General features: G+C 55.9%; 2 non-coding genes and 1 pseudogene across 2 annotated transcripts; all 3 read right to left on the reverse strand.

Annotated features, from left to right (window-relative positions):
• The window catches only part of LOC144419063 (large subunit ribosomal RNA), a 3,695-nt pseudogene extending 3,435 nt beyond the window's left edge, over nt 1-260 (reverse strand).
• Nucleotides 261-548: 288 nt separating this feature from the next.
• On the reverse strand, nt 549-702 carry LOC144419032 (5.8S ribosomal RNA). The gene has a single exon (XR_013473796.1). It is a non-coding gene; the product is annotated as a 5.8S ribosomal RNA (ribosomal RNA).
• A 298-nt stretch (nt 703-1,000) lies between these two features.
• LOC144419047 (small subunit ribosomal RNA) lies at nt 1,001-2,810 on the reverse strand. The gene has a single exon (XR_013473811.1). It is a non-coding gene; the product is annotated as a small subunit ribosomal RNA (ribosomal RNA).
• Nucleotides 2,811-7,500: the final 4,690 nt, after the last annotated feature.

Here is a 7,500-nt window from a genome sequence, read left to right on the forward strand (position 1 = left end):
CGAAGCGGCCAAGGCAAGCGCCCCTATGGGCCTAACACCCGCCGTGGGACGAGGCCTCGATCAGAAGGACACCGGCGCTCGCCGTTAGCCGCACTGGGACTTCCGTACGTCACAACTCGGCGCGCTCGAAAAGCGCGCAGATTCGACGCTGGACTCTTCCCGGTTCACTCGCCGTTACTCAGGGAATCCCTGTTGGTTTCTTTTCCTCCGCTTAATAATATGCTTAAATTCAGCGGGTGCTCTCGCCTGAACTCAGGTCGTATGTGTCAAGCGGGCCGCTTCTTACACGGCCCGCTGGCATCGCAAGTCGTCGCCGCCGGCGCCGACCGAGCGCGTACCGTCGCCGCCTTGGCCCACGGTCGGTCTTGATCTCGTGACCGGACCGACCGACCTGGACCCGCCCCTCGAACGTAGTTGAACACGTCGAGGGGCCGGCGGTGTACGGGACACGCGGTCGCGCCGAGAAAGCTCGGCGACCGCTTCAACTTGGGGCGACGCCCGGCCGTCTTCGCAGAGGCCAGGCGACGGCCCTCGGGTGAGGACGAACGCGACCCTGAGGCAGACGCGGTCCCGGGATTGACCCGAGACCGCAATTCGCGTTCAGAAGGTCGACGTTCAATGTGTTCTGCAATTCACATTACTTCTCGCACTTGGCTGCGTCCTTCATCGACTCGCGAGCCGAGTGATCCACCGTTAAGAGTCGTCCTCGACGTTTCGCCCGGCGCCGAAGCGCGCGGACGTCACACTGTGGGATCGACCACAAAACCACCACCGACAACAACTGCACAAAAACACCAACAAACGGCGCCGAGCGACCGCCGGGCTGGGCCGGCGGCACATCGAGCGCGGTGCCCAGAAGCCACCATCGCACTCGGCTGCCTTGCTATGCCAACGTGTTACGCGTGTCGCACGGGGCGGAACCCCGATTGACGGCCGCCCTCTCGGCGGCACCCAAAGACAATTAAGTGCGCGGTCGGCCGGGGCCTACCACCACTTTCGGTAATGATCCTTCCGCAGGTTCACCTACGGAAACCTTGTTACGACTTTTACTTCCTCTAAATGATCAAGTTTGATCGTCTTCTCGACACGCCGACGCGGCCGTTGCCAGCCGCGACGGGGCCGATCCAAGGATCTCACTAAACCATTCAATCGGTAGTAGCGACGGGCGGTGTGTACAAAGGGCAGGGACGTAATCAACGCAAGTTGATGACTTGCGCTTACTGGGAATTCCTCGTTCAAGGGAAACAATTGCAAGTCCCTATCCCAATCACGAATGAGGTTCAACGGGTTACCCGGACCTTTCGGCCTAGGTTAGACACTCGCTGCTTCACTCAGTGTAGCGCGCGTGCGGCCCCGGACATCTAAGGGCATCACAGACCTGTTATTGCTCAATCTCGTGTGGCTAAACGCCACTAGTCCCTCTAAGAAGTTAGACGCCGACCGAGAAGGTCGCGTAACTATTTAGCATGCCAGAGTCTCGTTCGTTATCGGAATTAACCAGACAAATCGCTCCACCAACTAAGAACGGCCATGCACCACCACCCACAGAATCAAGAAAGAGCTCTCAATCTGTCAATCCTACCTGTGTCCGGGCCGGGTGAGTTTCCCCGTGTTGAGTCAAATTAAGCCGCAGGCTCCACTCCTGGTGGTGCCCTTCCGTCAATTCCTTTAAGTTTCAGCTTTGCAACCATACTTCCCCCGGAACCCAAAGACTTTGGTTTCCCGGAAGCTGCCGGAAAGGTCGTCATGGTAACGCCTCCCGATCGCTAGTTGGCATCGTTTATAGTCAGAACTAGGACGGTATCTGATCGTCTTCGAACCTCTGACTTTCGCTCTTGATTAAAGAAAACATTCTTGGCGAATGCTTTCGCAGTAGTTCGTCTTCCGCCGATCCAAGAATTTCACCTCTAACGGCAGAGTACGGACGCCCCCGTCTGTCCCTCTTAATCATTACCTCGTGCTCCGAAAACCAACAAAATAGAACCGAGGTCCTATTCCATTATTCCATGCAACACTATGCAGGCGAACAGCCTGCTTTGAACACTCTAATTTTTTCAAAGTAAACTTATCGGCCACCGCCGACACTCAGTCAAGAGCACCGACGGAGAACCGAAGGTGAGGCGAACGCAACCAGTGACACGCCTTGCGACGGACCGGCGGCGCTCGCCCAAAATCCAACTACGAGCTTTTCAACCGCAACAACTTTAGCATACACTGTTGGAGCTGGAATTACCGCGGCTGCTGGCACCAGACTTGCCCTCCAATGGATACTCGTTAAGAGTTTTAGGATGTACTCATTCCAATTACAGGGCCTCGTTAGAGTCCTGTATTGTTATTTTTCGTCACTACCTCCCCGTGTCGGGAATGGGTAATTTGCGCGCCTGCTGCCTTCCTTGGATGTGGTAGCCGTTTCTCAGGCTCCCTCTCCGGAATCGAACCCTGATTCCCCGTTACCCGTTATCACAAAGGTAGGCACGTAGCGTACCTTCGACAGTTGATAGGGCAGACACTTGAATGATACGTCGTCGGTGCAGAGACCGTACGATCCGCGTGGTTATCCAGAGTCATCAAACGTCACAGGACGAACCCGGTCGGTTTTGATCTGATAAAAGCGCGCCTCCCGAAGTCGGCGCTTAATGCATGTATTAGCTCTAGAATTACCACAGTTATCCACTTCGCTTACGAGACCAAATAAACCAAGACTGATTTAATGAGCCATTCGCAGTTTCGCTTTACGAGAACTCGTACTTGCACCTGCATGGCTTAATCTTTGAGACAAGCATATCACTACTGGCAGGATCAACCAGATAGCTGCGACAGCTGCGCTCGGCCCTTGCTGGGCCGCCCGGCGCGTGCTCGTCGCATTCGTTTAAGACCGAGGCGATCGCCTGCGGCCGTACTCGGCTTCGACAGTCGCTGGCCGCGACGTCCACGCTCTCGCCGGCAGTGCCAGGCGGAGCGATTTGCGTTTTTTCTTTGCTCGCCCTCTCTCGGGCTCGATCCATTCAGTTTCGCACAAACAAGAGCTCTGCCGGCCGCCTGCAGCGGTGCCTAAAACCCGGGCATAACAATGCGACCGTTCTGCTAGGCCGACAAGCGCTCAAGCCAGACGCTCGATCGAACGCCCCCTACATATTAGTCGAGACAACGGCTCGCTCATTAGCATCGCGTTTGTACTTTAACTTTTTTCGGCTCGGCTTCTTTCGACGCCGATGCCGGCGACGCAGCACTCTCTCGCCCGCCAGCCACCGAGAAAAGGGTGCGCTCCGACCGGCCCCGCACCGCTCTTTCTTGGCTCATTCGAAATTACTGTCTTTCGCTCTGACATGCCTTACCTAGGGTTAGGTTAGTATGCTTGCACGTTTGTACTTTAACTTTTTTCGGCTCGGCTTCTTTCGACGCCGATGCCGGCGACGCAGCACTCTCTCGCCCGCCAGCCACCGAGAAAAGGGTGCGCTCCGACCGGCCCCGCACCGCTCTTTCATGGCTCATTCGAAATTACTGTCTTTCGCTCTGACATGCCTTACCTAGGGTTAGGTTAGTATGCTTGCACGTTTGTACTTTAACTTTTTTTGGCTCGGCTTCTTTCGACGCCGATGCCGGCGACGCAGCACTCTCTCGCCCGCCAGCCACCTAGAAAAGGGTGCGCTCCGACCGGCCCCGCACCGCTCTTTCTTGGCTCATTCGAAATTACTGTCTTTCGCTCTGACATGCCTTACCTAGGGTTAGGTTAGTATGCTTGCACGTTTGTACTTTAACTTTTTTCGGCTCGGCTTCTTTCGACGCCGATGCCGGCGACGCAGCACTCTCTCGCCCGCCAGCCACCGAGAAAAGGGTGCGCTCCGACCGGCCCCGCACCGCTCTTTCATGGCTCATTCGAGTTTACTGTCTTTCGCTCTGACATGCCTTACCTAGGGTTAGGTTAGTATGCTTGCACGTTTGTACTTTAACTTTTTTTGGCTCGGCTTCTTTCGACGCCGATGCCGGCGACGCAGCACTCTCTCGCCCGCCAGCCACCGAGAAAAGGGTGCGCTCCGACCGGCCCCGCACCGCTCTTTCATGGCTCATTCGAAATTACTGTCTTTCGCTCTGACATGCCTTACCTAGGGTTAGGTTAGTATGCTTGCACGTTTGTACTTTAACTTTTTTCGGCTCGGCTTCTTTCGACGCCGATGCCGGCGACGCAGCACTCTCTCGCCCGCCAGCCACCGAGAAAAGGGTGCGCTCCGACCGGCCCCGCACCGCTCTTTCATGGCTCATTCGAGTTTACTGTCTTTCGCTCTGACATGCCTTACCTAGGGTTAGGTTAGTATGCTTGCACGTTTGTACTTTAACTTTTTTCGGCTCGGCTTCTTTCGACGCCGATGCCGGCGACGCAGCACTCTCTCGCCCGCCAGCCACCGAGAAAAGGGTGCGCTCCGACCGGCCCCGCACCGCTCTTTCTTGGCTCATTCGAAATTACTGTCTTTCGCTCTGACATGCCTTACCTAGGGTTAGGTTAGTATGCTTGCACGTTTGTACTTTAACTTTTTTCGGCTCGGCTTCTTTCGACGCCGATGCCGGCGACGCAGCACTCTCTCGCCCGCCAGCCACCGAGAAAAGGGTGCGCTCCGACCGGCCCCGCACCGCTCTTTCATGGCTCATTCGAAATTACTGTCTTTCGCTCTGACATGCCTTACCTAGGGTTAGGTTAGTATGCTTGCACGTTTGTACTTTAACTTTTTTTGGCTCGGCTTCTTTCGACGCCGATGCCGGCGACGCAGCACTCTCTCGCCCGCCAGCCACCTAGAAAAGGGTGCGCTCCGACCGGCCCCGCACCGCTCTTTCTTGGCTCATTCGAAATTACTGTCTTTCGCTCTGACATGCCTTACCTAGGGTTAGGTTAGTATGCTTGCACGTTTGTACTTTAACTTTTTTTGGCTCGGCTTCTTTCGACGCCGATGCCGGCGACGCAGCACTCTCTCGCCCGCCAGCCACCGAGAAAAGGGTGCGCTCCGACCGGCCCCGCACCGCTCTTTCATGGCTCATTCGAAATTACTGTCTTTCGCTCTGACATGCCTTACCTAGGGTTAGGTTAGTATGCTTGCACGTTTGTACTTTAACTTTTTTCGGCTCGGCTTCTTTCGACGCCGATGCCGGCGACGCAGCACTCTCTCGCCCGCCAGCCACCGAGAAAAGGGTGCGCTCCGACCGGCCCCGCACCGCTCTTTCTTGGCTCATTCGAAATTACTGTCTTTCGCTCTGACATGCCTTACCTAGGGTTAGGTTAGTATGCTTGCACTTTTGTACTTTAACTTTTTTCGGCTCGGCTTCTTTCGACGCCGATGCCGGCGACGCAGCACTCTCTCGCCCGCCAGCCACCGAGAAAAGGGTGCGCTCCGACCGGCCCCGCACCGCTCTTTCATGGCTCATTCGAAATTACTGTCTTTCGCTCTGACATGCCTTACCTAGGGTTAGGTTAGTATGCTTGCACGTTTGTACTTTAACTTTTTTTGGCTCGGCTTCTTTCGACGCCGATGCCGGCGACGCAGCACTCTCTCGCCCGCCAGCCACCTAGAAAAGGGTGCGCTCCGACCGGCCCCGCACCGCTCTTTCTTGGCTCATTCGAAATTACTGTCTTTCGCTCTGACATGCCTTACCTAGGGTTAGGTTAGTATGCTTGCACGTTTGTACTTTAACTTTTTTCGGCTCGGCTTCTTTCGACGCCGATGCCGGCGACGCAGCACTCTCTCGCCCGCCAGCCACCGAGAAAAGGGTGCGCTCCGACCGGCCCCGCACCGCTCTTTCATGGCTCATTCGAAATTACTGTCTTTCGCTCTGACATGCCTTACCTAGGGTTAGGTTAGTATGCTTGCACGTTTGTACTTTAACTTTTTTTGGCTCGGCTTCTTTCGACGCCGATGCCGGCGACGCAGCACTCTCTCGCCCGCCAGCCACCTAGAAAAGGGTGCGCTCCGACCGGCCCCGCACCGCTCTTTCTTGGCTCATTCGAAATTACTGTCTTTCGCTCTGACATGCCTTACCTAGGGTTAGGTTAGTATGCTTGCACGTTTGTACTTTAACTTTTTTTGGCTCGGCTTCTTTCGACGCCGATGCCGGCGACGCAGCACTCTCTCGCCCGCCAGCCACCGAGAAAAGGGTGCGCTCCGACCGGCCCCGCACCGCTCTTTCATGGCTCATTCGAGTTTACTGTCTTTCGCTCTGACATGCCTTACCTAGGGTTAGGTTAGTATGCTTGCACGTTTGTACTTTAACTTTTTTCGGCTCGGCTTCTTTCGACGCCGATGCCGGCGACGCAGCACTCTCTCGCCCGCCAGCCACCGAGAAAAGGGTGCGCTCCGACCGGCCCCGCACCGCTCTTTCATGGCTCATTCGAAATTACTGTCTTTCGCTCTGACATGCCTTACCTAGGGTTAGGTTAGTATGCTTGCACGTTTGTACTTTAACTTTTTTCGGCTCGGCTTCTTTCGACGCCGATGCCGGCGACGCAGCACTCTCTCGCCCGCCAGCCACCGAGAAAAGGGTGCGCTCCGACCGGCCCCGCACCGCTCTTTCATGGCTCATTCGAGTTTACTGTCTTTCGCTCTGACATGCCTTACCTAGGGTTAGGTTAGTATGCTTGCACGTTTGTACATTAACTTTTTTCGGCTCGGCTTCTTTCGACGCCGATGCCGGCGACGCAGCACTCTCTCGCCCGCCAGCCACCGAGAAAAGGGTGCGCTCCGACCGGCCCCGCACCGCTCTTTCTTGGCTCATTCGAAATTACTGTCTTTCGCTCTGACATGCCTTACCTAGGGTTAGGTTAGTATGCTTGCACGTTTGTACTTTAACTTTTTTTGGCTCGGCTTCTTTCGACGCCGATGCCGGCGACGCAGCACTCTCTCGCCCGCCAGCCACCTAGAAAAGGGTGCGCTCCGACCGGCCCCGCACCGCTCTTTCTTGGCTCATTCGAAATTACTGTCTTTCGCTCTGACATGCCTTACCTAGGGTTAGGTTAGTATGCTTGCACGTTTGTACTTTAACTTTTTTCGGCTCGGCTTCTTTCGACGCCGATGCCGGCGACGCAGCACTCTCTCGCCCGCCAGCCACCGAGAAAAGGGTGCGCTCCGACCGGCCCCGCACCGCTCTTTCATGGCTCATTCGAGTTTACTGTCTTTCGCTCTGACATGCCTTACCTAGGGTTAGGTTAGTATGCTTGCACGTTTGTACATTAACTTTTTTCGGCTCGGCTTCTTTCGACGCCGATGCCGGCGACGCAGCACTCTCTCGCCCGCCAGCCACCGAGAAAAGGGTGCGCTCCGACCGGCCCCGCACCGCTCTTTCTTGGCTCATTCGAAATTACTGTCTTTCGCTCTGACATGCCTTACCTAGGGTTAGGTTAGTATGCTTGCACGTTTGTACTTTAACTTTTTTCGGCTCGGCTTCTTTCGACGCCGATGCCGGCGACGCAGCACTCTCTCGCCCGCCAGCCACCGAGAAAAGGGTGCGCTCCGACCGGCC

Source organism: Styela clava, unplaced genomic scaffold, assembly GCF_964204865.1.
Source record: "Styela clava unplaced genomic scaffold, kaStyClav1.hap1.2 HAP1_SCAFFOLD_28, whole genome shotgun sequence".
Classification (NCBI taxonomy): domain Eukaryota; kingdom Metazoa; phylum Chordata; class Ascidiacea; order Stolidobranchia; family Styelidae; genus Styela; species Styela clava.